Below are 13,459 nucleotides of genomic sequence, written 5' to 3'. Positions count from 1 at the left end.
AACTCAGGGGCTGGGGGTGGGGGGTGGGGGAGGGTGCGGCAGGGAGGGTACTTTTGAGAATGAGAATTACTTTCCTCAAGTGATAATTAGCTGTTCATGTTTTCAGTTCTTCTACATATACCTTATGTGATTTCTTTTTGAATATAAGTCATTAGGGTAGATTGTGAAATAGTCAAATGTTTGTGCAGCCCCTTCTTACCATGTGTAATGTCTTCCCTGCACCCCTTATATCTTGAGATGCCTGGTGAATTTCTTTGGCTAATAGATATGGGAAGTGATATTGCAAGAATGATTTAGGAGGCATTTAACGCCTCTGTGTAGATCATCTGAGCCTAGCCAGACCAGAAGTACCATCTGACTGAGGCTAGACACAGCCCAGAAGGCCCATCAAAAGAGTTGTGGAACAAATAAATGTTTCTTATTGTAGACACTAAGTATTAAGATGGTTTGTTATGCAACAAAATACAGTGGCTGTGGTACACTCCAAACTGTCCTTTTCAATGATTCCTTCCTCTTTTTGGTGCCTGCTAAGATTTTTTCCCTGCCAATTTTTCTATAATCCACAGACTTCAAGACTTCACAAACAATTTCCTTAGCACTAAGTGTATTTATTGTCCCCTTCTCTCATAACCTTCAGTGTCAGACCTTGCCAGTGACTCTCATTTCTGTATATCAGTTGGGAGAGTGATATTCCTAATCATGTTAAGGTGCTGCCTTATCTGTTAGGAAGATATGAATGATTTGCTATAATACCAAAGTACCTAAGCCATCCCTTTATGAAGGAAGTGATTACATCAGAAAAATATGTTCCCATTAAGAAGTGAAATACTTTTATACTAGATTAGAGGTGCGAATAATATTGCATCTGAAAAATTCCATCTTTTTACTCCTTAAGTTAGAAATATATTATTGAAAAGACGAAAGTTCTCAAATGTGATATGATTCTTGTATTTATGTACAAAACAGTTCTCATTTGGATACTTACAGTTCAGTTAGTTTCAAGATTTGTTGAATATTTTAGATGACTATCATAGATATTGATTAATATGAAATTTATTGATAAAACATAGTAGGTATTTAAGAAGAGAAAAGCATTTTCTTAAAACTAATCTATTCCTGTGGGTGCAAACCTATTGTAAGACCTTTTGATTAGATTACTGCAGTTAAGATGTGGTCTAGGGTGGATCTTAATCTTTCTTACTGGAGTTCTTTATAAACAGAGTGCTATTCAAAATGAAAAAGCCAAGGAAGAAAGAAACTGAAATCAACTAAACTCAGAAGAGAAGGAAAAGACCAGCAGACACCAGTATGTGACAAAGAGACCAGGACTGCAGCAACTGTTTTTTGGGAAGAAAGGGTTGCGTGATCATGCCTTGATTTGAACACTTTTCTCAATCTCAAAATTTTAGGCTTGAAGTTAATAAATTCCAACTCTTAGAAGCCAACTACTTTATGGTATCTGCTTTGAGCATCTTAACAAAGTAAAATAGGTATTTTTTATGCATAAGAGATAGTGGTTAGACTTTGAGTTCTCTGTCATTTTTTTCTTTCATTTTCCATAGTTACAGAAAATAAGTGTGGCACCACATATTTAAAACAATGGAGTTCAACATGTTTACCTTTTTAATGTTGTTGCTAGTTAATATATTGCCTGATGTTTTGCTAACATAAACATATTGCAAATATTTTGTCTTTATTGTTCTAAAATCTGTTTGTACTTGTGTTAACAAACTAACAGGGGAGTTCGGTGCAGTCAATTCCATTGTTTTATTCCCAAATGAATGTACAAGGTATTGTTTCCTTATATGATTGTTTCTTTTTGAGGACAACAGGACTCTGTCTGCATAATTCTAGTCTGTGAACATGAATTATCTTTTACTGCCCAGACAGCAAAGGTGGCTTCAAAGAAAGACAAAGGTAAATGTATGCTTGTTATTCATTTGTTTAACAAGTATTTTCCATGCCCCTGGAAATTTCTAGAAATAAATATATGCAAGGCAAAAAGTTTTTGCTTATAGAAATCACTGGCCAATGGCTTGAATTATTATTTAAAGCCATATTACAGAGGAGGAAACTTGTATTTATAGCCACATCTGTAAGACCAAAGAGTATTAACTGTAACCTTAAAATTAATAACCATGGTCCCTTTGCTCTATAGGAATGTTATTAACACTGATTTATATACACACATTACCTTATGGTAAGGTGATGAAAAATTAGCTATTGTCACTGAGCTTCCAGACACATAAGGAAACCCTAGGAAACCTTTTCTATACAATCAGTTATAGGAAGGGGTATAAGGATAACACTACAAAAAATATTTCCTTGTAGAGCTATATAAGAAGTCTTCCTTAATTTCCTGAACTCCTCCCAAGATAAAATTCCTCCACAGACACACCAATAAGTATCAAATAATAGGGACCCACCAATCAAAATAAACAGAAACATTTTTGTCTCCTAATACATAGCCCAAGAATGATTCTTATGTCATGAAATATCCTTTCTGTATGGGTTGCATCAAAATGTAACTTGATTTTGGGGGAAATTATCACATTTCCTGAATATTCTAAACATAGTGTTATTAATAGTTGATTAAAAGTCAAATGTGGAAGATAGTGGCAGATTAAGGAGGTCCAAGAATAAGCTTGTCCTACATGGCAGTTAGAAATCACCCAGAGCAATCTAAAGCCTCTGTTTGTGGGCCAGAAAGACCAGAAGAGCATTCTGCAACATCCTTGAAAGAATGAAAGGAGAATGACCATCTGCAGTGAAGTTGCATGAATAGAGCATTCCAAGCTGTGTTTCCTCAGCTTCTCTGGACAACTGCAGGCACTTTTGACCTGTAAGAACTGGCTTGTTGAGCAAATTCAGTTCCACTGGTGGCAGAAGCTAGTCTATGGCTGCTTGAAGCCCCATTTTCAAAAAAAATGGGGGAGAAAGAGACAGTTGGGCACTGACTTCTGCTACTGATTAGCAAATTCACTTGGCTAAAGTGTAATCCTAAGAACAGCTAAAGTTTGAAGTTGCCCAAGTCAGAAAGAGGCTAGTAGCTGCCATTTTAATTCTTTCCCTTGAGGGGAAGCAGGACTGATTGAAAATCACAATGATGGTAGGGGCTGGCATCTTTCCACCCAGATCAGATTGCAGCCCTAGCCTAGGCTCCAGCCCCACTTCCAGCAAGAAGGAAGCTGAAGGGACCTGCAGCTTCTCTGGGTAACTGCAGGCCCTTTTGGCAGGCATAGACTGAATAGTCAGACACCTGGGGTTGTTGTATCCCTGTACCCCAATAGGATAGGAGAAGAAATTTGTTTCCTCAGTCCCTCTGGGCAACTACAGGCACTTTCTGTCCACACAAACTGGTTTGTTGAGTACCTTTGTATCCCATATGGGATACGAGGGGCTTAATGTTTCTTAGTCTCTCAGGGCAACTGCAGGCAGTTTTGGCCTGCATTAACTTGATTGTTGGGCACCTGTGGTCCCACTACTACCCCCGAAAGGACAAGAAGGGTCAATGTTTACCCAGACTCTCTGGGTAACTGCAAGTGATTTTGGCCCATACAGAAATGAATAGTCAGATGTCAGACAATTATTGCTCCATCCCTACCTCCAAGTAGGATAAGAGGGGAGCTGTGTTTCCTAGGTCTCTCTGGGCAATGACAGGCACTTTCAGTCTGCTTAAACTGATTTGTTGAGCACCTCTGATTCTGTCTCCACCCTTCTACCCCATAGGATAGGAGGGGCTTGGTGTTTCTTTAGCCTCCCTGGGCAACTGCAGGTGTTCAGCCCACACAGACTGGTTCCTTGGACACCTGTAGATCCATCCTCACCCCCAGTAGGAAAGGAGGGGAACAGTTTATTTGGTTTCTCTGGGCAACTGCAGGCACTTTTGGTCCATACAAACTGGTTTGTTGAGCATCTTCAATTCCATCTGCAACCCCACTCTCCCTCACATAAGATAAGAAGAGGTTGGTGTTTCCGCAGCCTCTCAGAGCAATGCAGGCACCTTTGACCTGCACAAACTCGACTGTTGGGTGCCTGTGACTCCACCCCCACCTACAACAGGACAAAACGGTCAGTGTTTCTCCAGTCTCTCTGAGTAACTGCAGGTGCTTTTACCCTACACAGACTGAATAGTTGGACCCCTGTTGCTCCATCCCTGCCCCCAAATAAGATAGGAGGGGAACTGTATTTCCTCAGCATTTCTGGGCAATGGCAGGCACTTTTGGCCTGCATGGACTGGACTGTTGGGAGCCTGTGGGTCCACCTCCAACTCCTGATAGGATAATAGGGGGCTGGTATTTCTTCAGTCTCTCTGGGAAAAGGCAGGCACTTTTGGCCTACACCAACAGAATTATTGGGTGCTGTGATTCCATCCCCACCCTCTAAGGGCAGAAGGGACAGTACTTCCTCATTCTCACAGGTCAACTACAGGTGCATTCAGCCCACACATATTAGATTTTTGGGCACTCTGGGCGGTCCATCCCCTCCTCTAGTAGGGGAGGAGGAGGGCTGGTGCTATGTCAGTTTACCTGGGCAACTGTGGTCACTTTGGACACACAGAGCATAGATTGTTGCCCACATGTTCAGCTCCATCCCTATTCCAAGCAGCAGAGTCAGGAGTTAAAGCTTTATGTCTCTTCATGCAGCTACAGATGGTCTTAGCCTGCAAGAACTGGATTATTACACATGACTGTGGCTCTGTCCGTATTCCTGGAAGAGGAGAAAGGTGAGAGTAGCTTCAGTTCCTGGAGCAACACAGTCAGATTCAGCCTCCATAGCTTACAGTACCAACTACATCTTTGGCTCCTACTACACAAGCAGTAAGGAAGGAAGGGCAAGGAAGTCTTAAACTAAAGAGAGAAACTGGGTCAAGAATACATCTAGTGGCTTTTCGGCAAGATGGTGGCTGCGTGAGCTTGCCTGGTAGTGTCTCTGCAGGGGGCGGCTGGGCAGCGTTGAAGGCTCTTTGAGACCGCGCTGTTTCGGGGATTTTTGCTGGTTGGAAGGTGTCTGGACGTCAATTCGGTGGGAAGGTAACAGAGAGGATACATCTATAATATATAAACGGAGGTCCCAGCTGAGCTCGGGAAGTTCCCTCCTTGGGTGGGCGGAGCCACGGTAGCGGGTGCTCCTGAAGCTCCGGAGCCGTGGCGGCCAGGGTTTTTGTTTTTTTTTTCCTTTTACTAGAGGCTTTGCGGTGCTGAGAAATTCGCGGATACTGGGCTGGCTGGTGAGGGATTGTTGGGACAAGACTCCTTTGCAGATTGATTTGGGGAGACAGACGGTGTTTTCTTGTGAAGCGGGGGACGTTTTTGGTCGCCGGACAGGGGGGGCAGTGCTTCCGCCTGGAGCCCCATCCCCACAGGTCCGGCTGCCGATCTGCAACGGAATTGGATTTTGGACAATAAGGGGACACAATTGGGAGACTGTTGTAGGGTGCAGTGAGGGAGGAGGACACGTCTCGAAGCTGATTGGAGGATATTTTGCGAAGTTTGGGATTTCGGATCTTAGAGTCTGTTTTCGGCGTTTCCAGCTGAAGCCCACCCCACCCGGCGGGGCTTGGGATCTGGGTCATTGAACTGGCCGTGGTGTAGAGGCGCCCTCAAGTGGCCGTTCCGAGGGAGCACAGGGAGGGAGCTGTCCAAAGGCTGATACCCTGAGGAGTTAGGTGAATTTCAGGGATCAGAAATTCAATATAAAATTCGCGGATCTGGCTTCCCCCACAGGGCTGGCACCCAGCTACGGGGATCCCTGAGGTCTGTGTTGCACTGCGGGGCTCCTAAGCTTTCTGTGGACCAGATTTGAGCTTGCCAGGTCTGGGTCCCCTGAACTCTGGCGGTCCACACCCCAGACTCACACCTCTTGAGTCTTCAGTGTCTCAGACTTTCCACCCCTGAATCCATCACGCTCTGGGGTCTACCTGGGGTCCTTGAGTGCCCTGGACCTCAACGTTTGCGTTTTATCTTTAATGGTTCATATTGTTTTGTTTTTATTTTCACTTTATCTTATTTTTTACTCTTTTTGACGCCCTGATTGCTAATATTGCATTATCCCCTAGTCTTTTCTCCTAGCGTCTCCCCCAAAGTCCTTTTTTTTTTTTTTATACAGATATTTAGGGGGTTTTTTGGTTGTTGTTTTAGATAGTGTTGCAATTGTGACACGTGTATACCTGTATCTCTCTCCCCCCATCTGTTCCCCACCGCTTGCCTATCCTCTTTTTCTTTCTTCCTTTCTTCTTGTCTTTCTTTTTTTCTTTATTATACTTAGTGTGTTTTTTTTTTTTCGGTTCTCTCTTTCCCTCTTGTCCCTCATTTTCCACTTATTTTATTTTAATTCAAGTACACAATACGTGCTACAGGGAACACCTCACATTTGCTGGGTTTTCCCATCCTCCACTGCCTCATTTCTGTGTGAACTGATTTAGGCTACCTACACTATCCCTCTTCCCCTGCATCTTGATAACCACTATCATCTACTGTCTCTCCTATATTCCACCCCCCACCTCCCATTCTTTGATCCACAAAGTGTCTAACTCTTAATTTCTAATACCTTTGTTCTGTTTTCTGTCTGTTATCCACTCTTGAAACTATTACATTTCTTTTCTTTTTCCTTCTCTCATGAAAACAATAGCTTTGTAGTTCATACCATATTCCACCTATATTCAGTCATCTACTTCATAAAAGATACTCTACCTACAGCTATAACTCTATACAATCTACATGAATCTAACCTCCATCCTCCCAGATCTCATATTCTTGCTTTGTTAACATACATTACCAATACCACTTTACACTTTACCCTTGCTGACACAATTGCCTTTTCCCAACACTAATACTTTCTTCTAAAGTGAACTTAACCAACAACAAGTAACTTGAGTAAGAAGAAAAAAGTGACAAAGAGAAGATATAACACCTATGCAAAAATAACAACTAATTAACCTCCAAAAGCAGACAAAGAAGCTAAGGAACTGATTAAATTCGTCAAAATAAAGAGATGACCAGAAAGCAACAAAAATCTACAAACCAAACCAATAATCAGGAAAACATGACTGAATCCAATCAACAAACCAATAAGCACGAAGGGGAGCAAAACTTGGCACAAGCAATGAAAGAACTCAGAACATTCATCACCGACAAATTTGATGCAGTAATGAAAGAGGTTAACAACATGAAGACATCACTTGGAGGGGAAATTGCAGACATACGCAAAAACATAACAGATATGATGGGAATGAACACCACAGTTCAAGAAATCAAAAATACACTTGCAGCAAATATCAGCAGACTAGAAGAGACAGAGCAGAGAATTAGTGATGTGGAAGACAGTACCTCAGAAATCAAACAGATAGTAGAAGGGGTCAATAAGAAGATAGAAAAAATCCAATTAGGATTTAGGGACCTGAATGACAATGCAAAACGCTCAAACATACGTATTATAGGCATTCCAGAAGGTGAAGAGAAGGGAAAGGGGGCAGAAGGAGTGTTGCAGGAAATAATGGCTGAAAACTTCCCAAATCTACTGAAAGAGACAGATGTACATATCCAAGAAGCACAGCGCACTCCACAAGTCATAAACCCCAACAGGCCCACCCCAAGACATATACTTATCAAATTATCCAAGGCTCAAGACAAAGAGAAAATCCTAAAAGCAGCAAGAGAAAAGAAAACCATCACATACAAGGGAAGCTCAATTAGATTAAGTGCTGATTTCTCTTCTGAAACCATGGAGGCAAGAAGACAGTGGTATGATATAGTCAAGGTACTAAAGGAAAAAAACTTCCAACCAAGAATACTCTATCCAGCTAAACTAGCATTCAAACATGATGGAGAGTTCAAAATATTCACAGACAAACAGAAACTGAAAGAGTATACCAACAAGAAACCTCCCCTTCAAGAAATTCTAAAGGGAGTTCTGCAGGAAGAAAGGAAAAAACAGGAAAGGCAAAGTTGGAGGAGAGTATAAGACCAACAACAACAACAAAAAAGACCAAAAAAATATACAAACAAAATATGACAAACACAAATCCAATCAAAATATAGCTAACACAAATAATTCCTTGATAGTAATAACACTGAATGTCAACGGATTAAACTCACCTATCAAAAGATTCAGACTGGGACATTGGATAAGGAAATATAACCCATCCATATGCTGTCTACAAGAGACACATCTTAGACCCAGAGACGCATGGAGATTGAAAGTGAATGGCTGGAAAACAATCATACAAGCTAACAATAACCAAAAAAAGGCAGGAGTAGCTATATTAATATCAGACAAAATAGACTTTAAATGTGAAACAATTGTGAGAGACAAAGAAGGATACTACATTTTAGTGAAAGGGAAAATCTGTCAAGAAGATCGAACAATCATAAATATCTATGCCCCTAACAAGGGTGCCTCTAAATACGTCAGGCAAACGCTGGAAAAACTAAGTGAAAGAATAGATACATCTACAATTATAGTGGGGGATTTTAATACACCACTATCAACTCTGGACAGAACATCTCAAAAGAGAATCACCAAAGAAACAAAACATCTGAATAGTATATTAGAGGAGCTCGATCTAATAGACATATATAGATCGCTACACCCAAACACAGCAGGATATACATTTTTCTCAAGCGCACATGGATCATTCTCCAAGATAGATCATATGCTAGGCCACAAAGAAAGGCTGAACGAATTCAGAAAGATTGAAATCATACAAAACATTATCTCTGACCACAGTGGAGTCAAGCTGGAGATTTGCAAGGGACAGAAGCCCAGATTTCACACCACGATTTGGAAATTAAACAGCACACTCTTAGAAAAACAGTGGGTCAAAGAGGAAATCTCAAAAGAAATCAATGACTACCTTGAAACAAATGATAATGATAACACAGCATACCAAAATTTATGGGATGCAGCAAAAGCAGTACTGAGAGGGAAGTTTATAGCCATAAATTCATATATCAAAAAAGAAGAAAGAGCAAAAATCGAAGAACTAACTGCACATTTGAAGGAATTAGAAAAACAACAACAAAGTAACCCAACAGGAAGAAGAAGGAAGGAAATAACAAAGATAAGAGCAGAACTAAATGAAATAGAAAATAAGAAAGCACTTGAACAGATAAACAAGACCAAGAGCTGGTTTTTTGAGAAGATTAACAAAATTGACAAACCTTTAGCAACACTAACAAAGAAAAAAAGAGAGAAGATGCAAATACACAAAATAAGAAATGAGAAAGGCGATATCACCACTGACCCAACAGAAATAAAGACTATCATAAGAGGATATTTTGAAAAACTATATTCCAACAAAAATGACAATCTAGAGGAAATGGACAAATTCCTAGAAACACATAAGCAGCCCATATTGACAAAAGAAGAAATTGATGATCTTAACAAACCAATCACAAGCAGAGAGATAGAATCAGTTATCAAAAATCTCCCAACTAAGAAGAGCCCAGGGCCAGATGGCTTCACAGGTGAATTCTACAAAACATTCCGGAAAGAACTAACACCAATCCTGCTGAAACTATTCCAAAACATCAAAACGGAAAGAACATTACCCAGCTCCTTCTATGATGCCAACATTACCCTAGTACCAAAGCCAAACAAAGACATCACAAGAAAGGAAAATTACAGACCAATTTCTCTGATGAACCTAGACGCAAAAATACTTAACAAAATACTTGCTAATCGTATTCAACAATACATTAAACGTATTATACACCACGACCAAGTGGGATTCATCCCAGGTATGCAAGGATGGTTCAACATAAGAAAATCAATCAACGTAATACACCATATAAACAGACTGAAGGAAAAAAATCACATGATTATATCTATTGATGCAGAAAAAGCATTTGACAAAATACAGCACCCTTTCTTGATAAAAACACTCCAAAAGATTGGAATACAAGGGAATTTTTTGAACATGATAAAGAGTATATATGAAAAACCTAAAGCCAATATTGTTTACAATGGAGAAATCCTAGACTCCTTCCCTCTAAACTCAGGAACAAGACAAGGATGCCCACTGTCTCCGCTCCTATTTAACATTGTCTTAGAAGTACTTGCACGAACACTGAGGCAAGAACCAGAAATAAAAGGCATTCAAATTGGAAAGGAAGAAGTCAAAATTTCATTATTTGCAGATGACATGATCCTATACATAGAAAACCTTGAGAGATCTACAACGAAGATTCTAGAACACATAAATGAGTTTAGTAAAGTCGCAGGTTATAAGATCAATGCGCAAAAATCAGTAGCATTTCTGTACACCAATAATGAGCAAGATCAGGAGGAAATCAAGAAACAAATACCATTCACAATAGTAAATAAAAAAATCAAACACTTAGGAATAAATTTAACTAAAGAGGTAAAGAACTTATACACGAGCATTATACAAGATTGTTCAAGGAAATCAAAGAAGACCTAAATAAATGGAAGACTATTCCTTGTTCATGGATAGGAAGACTGAACATTATTAAGATGTCTATCCTACCAAAATTGATCTACACATTCAATGCAATCCCAATAAAAATCAACGCAGCCTTCTTTAAGGAACTAGAAAAACTAACTATGAAATTTATTTGGAAAGGAAAGAGACCCCGAATAGCCAAAGACATACTGAAAAAGAAAAACGAAATTGGAGGAATCACACTACCTGACTTCAAAACATACTATAAAGCTACGGTGGTGAAAACAGCATGGTATTGGCATAAGGAAAGACACATAGACCAATGGAATCGAATTGAAAGCTCTGATATAGAACCTCACATATATAGCCACATAATATTTGATAAAGCTACCAAACCCTCTCAATTGGGAGACAGTGGCCTATTCAACAAATGGTGTCTGGAGAACTGGATAGCCATATGTAGAAAAATGAAAGAGGATTACCATCTCACACCTTATACAAAGATCAACTCAAGATGGATCAAAGACCTAAATATAAGAGCCAAGACCATAAAAACCTTAGAAAGCAGTGTAGGGAAACATCTACAGGACCTTGTAATAGGAAATGGATTTATGAATATCTCACCAAAAGCACGAGCAGCAAAAGAACTAATAGATAAATGGGACTTCCTCAAAATTAAAGCCTTCTGCACCTCAAAGGAGTTTGTCAAGAAAGTAAAAAGGGAGCCCACACAGTGGGAGAAAATATTTGGCAATCATATATCTGATAAGAAACTTATAACTTGCATATATAAAGAACTCCTATGTCTTGAAAATAAAAAGATAAACAACCCATTTAAAAAATGGGAAAAAGACTTAAACAGACACTTCTCCGAAGAAGAAGTACAAATGGCAAGAAAGCACATGAAAAAATGTTCCAAATCTCTAGCTATCAGGGAAATGCAAATCAAAACCACAATGAGATACCATCTTACACCCATAAGATTGGCAGCTATGAAAAAAACAGAAGAATACAAGTGCTGGAGAGGATGTGAAGGAAGGGGAACACTCATCCACTGCTGGTGGGAATGCAGAAGGATCCAACCATTCTGGAGGACAGTATGGCGGTTTCTCAAAAAACTAGCCATAGATTTGCCATATGACCCAGCAATACCACTGCTGGGTATATACCCAGCAGAACTGAAAACAAGGACACAAACCGATATATGTACACCAATGTTCATAGCAGCATTGTTCACTATTGCCAAAAGTTGGAATCAACCCAAATGCCCATCAACAGATGAGTGGATCAATAAAATGTGGTATATACACACAATGGAATACTACTCGGCTGTAAGAACAAACACATGTGATAACATGGATGAATCTTGAGAACCTTATGTTGCGTGAAGCAACCCAGACATTGAAGGACAAATACTACATGACCTCAATGATATGAAATAAACAAGCTGCCCTAGATAGCAAGAGACTGAACGATAGGCTTACAGGAAATCGGAGGGTGGAGGAAGGATATGAGCCGATGTCTGCAGGGGTGGAACTTAAGACGAGATGGTGATAAGTATGAACACAAAGAAGAGATAAAATGGGGGCAAGGGGTTGCCTTTGGTTGGGGCTTTATGGGTTTGAGGGTGGCTGGGGAGGGACGGTTGGGTAATGTTGCCCAAAAGTGGGGGGAGGGAGGGGTAGCATACGAACACAGGAGAGGGTTAGGAGGTGGTGGAGAGTAAAATGCCGAGAAAATAATATCAAAATATAATAAAGAGGGTTACCTGTTTAGAATGCTCGGAGGGGAGGGTCTGATGCAGGACGGGCTCCTGGGGAATGTCTAAATGCTCATTCTGCCAGAATGGGTGACACCATGGGGTAGAATCCCAAGTAGTGAGAGTGGGGGTGGACCCACATCCTGGGGAGGACTAATGCCACCAAATAGAGGGAACTCTATCCCTCGAGAGAAAGGGTGGCTCCCAGGGCATTGGGGCAGATGAGCAAGTTAGGCCCTAAACACTATTCCATCTATCTCTGGAAGTGGCTCCTCAGGAAACGGAGGTTGACTGTCACTGTGGGCACCAAGGTGGAAGGGAAAATAGACGTTAAATGTGTGGAACCAAAGTAAATGGGGGGCAAGGGAGGAGTTTCTTGAGAGTACACAAGGATGGATATAAAACATGTAATATTACACCATAACATATAGGAGACGACAGACTGATAATGTAAACCATAATGTAAAACATAGGAGAACTAAAAATGTAAAGAACTGTGTATCCTAAAGTATGCACCATAATGTAAGCACAGATATTACCATGTTAGAAAGCTAATATCTCAGACTCTGTACATCACCTTAAGTAAATATGATGTGAATAGGGTGTAAGAGTATCGCTGTGGAAGGAAAAAGGTTTTGTGGTGGATGTATGGGAGTGCTGTATATTATATATATGCATTGCTGTGGTCTAGGACTCCTACGAAGAAACGCTGAATAATTAGGGGGGGGGGGGAAAGGATAGGATGTGGAATTGTTTCAAGTCAACATTCTTTATCTAAGTTCTTTATCTAACTTTATCCAAGTTCTTTATCTATCCTTTAAACCCATCGCTATATGCCATTCCCTAGTAAGGGACCATGACATTATATTGGGCTTCAAATTTCGGGGAGTTCTGGATCACAGAGTGTTTCAACAATGGCAATGGAGGGATACTGGTATGGGATACCAATGACAGGTGATATATGGCTGACAGGGAGCTGTACAGAACATATGTCCAAGGTGCATGGTAATGATTGGATATACTCATAGTGGCAACAATTAAAAACCCAGCAGGGGGGGTACTGGGTTCCTGGCCAGTGGTGCTCTGTCGTGGTCCCTAGGGGAGCAGCGATAGTCTCCCAGGTACAGCGGCGGGGACCGGGAGGGAGTGAGGGTTCAACAGTGAGCCCCTGATGCTAATGACTATGCTTGTGAGCTGATAAACCTAAAATAAGAACAAGGCCTAGAGCAACATTGTGCCTGGGAATTTCCTCCTGTCAGCCTTCATGTTACTCAAATGTGGCCAGTCTCGAAGCC

This window comes from Dasypus novemcinctus, chromosome 8, assembly GCF_030445035.2.
Source record: "Dasypus novemcinctus isolate mDasNov1 chromosome 8, mDasNov1.1.hap2, whole genome shotgun sequence".
NCBI lineage: Eukaryota > Metazoa > Chordata > Mammalia > Cingulata > Dasypodidae > Dasypus > Dasypus novemcinctus.
Note: the sequence above shows the minus strand (reverse complement) of the source record.